The following is a 1,010-nucleotide window of genomic DNA, read 5'->3' on the forward strand; positions in this document are numbered from 1 at the left end:
GGGAGAGAAGTGCTCAGATTCTCGGGCACCTGGCCAGTCCCCCCAGGCTGCCCAGCTCCCCGGCTTCCTCTGTAAGACAGGTGAGCAGCACTCGACCCAACCTCGCGGCGGACCGCTGGGACCATGGGGGCCAGGACATGTGTTCGGGGGTTGGCTTTGAGCAGTCCCTCAGAGCTGGCCGGCGCGGGCTTCTGGGGGCCAGCGTGTGCGCGGGCGGGGCCGGGTGGCCAGAGTCTTTGAGAAACCTTCATGTTACATAACCACTCTCAGAAAACTAAGGAACAAATCCCGAGTCACTGGCACTCGGCAACAGGGGAGGGACAGCGGCCCGTTCAGCGAAAGCCTAAACGCAGCTCGGAGGGTTCCAGGATTCTGAATTTTCCACAGCGCGGCGGCTTCTGACTGCGCCGAGACACCTCTGGTGCGACAGTCGGGCCACGCCCTCCCGCCCGCCCGCCCGGCCCACCCGGTCCACACTGGCTCCCGGCTCCACGCCTGCCCGCCCCACGCCCGCCCCACGCCCGCCCCGTGGCCCCTGGAACCGGGAGGAAAAGTGCCAGGTGAGTTTTCCTCCGAAGAAAGAAGCCGGGGCCTTGAGGCCTGCCCAGCCGCCCAGCGGCCTCGGCTCCACGCGGTGCCAGGCCGAAAAACCCTTTCTCAAAAGGTAGCTACAGAGGCCCCCCAACACCCCCCGGGGGCACAGCGGGTCACAGCGCAGCACTGTGAAACTACCCCAGCCCCGGCAGCAGGAGTTCGAGCCCCGGCCAGGGAGGAGCCCCCGGGGCGCCGCGGACCTCTCCTGTCTCCCGCTAACCCCCTCTGCAGTGGACTTCGTCCATCAGCCTGTTCTGCTCCCCGCTCTGTCTCTGGGGAGTCCTCTCACCCCCGTACCTCTGACCTGCACCCCGGTTCTGTCTGCATAAATAACATAAATCTTATTTATTTTGTTATTTTATAGATTTATTTATTTGTGCAGACAGAACTGGGGTACAGACCAGAGGTGCAGGGCG

The sequence above is a fragment of the Condylura cristata genome, unplaced genomic scaffold (genome assembly GCF_000260355.1).
Source record: "Condylura cristata isolate star-nosed mole 26May11 unplaced genomic scaffold, ConCri1.0 scaffold00042, whole genome shotgun sequence".
Classification (NCBI taxonomy): Eukaryota; Metazoa; Chordata; class Mammalia; order Eulipotyphla; family Talpidae; genus Condylura; species Condylura cristata.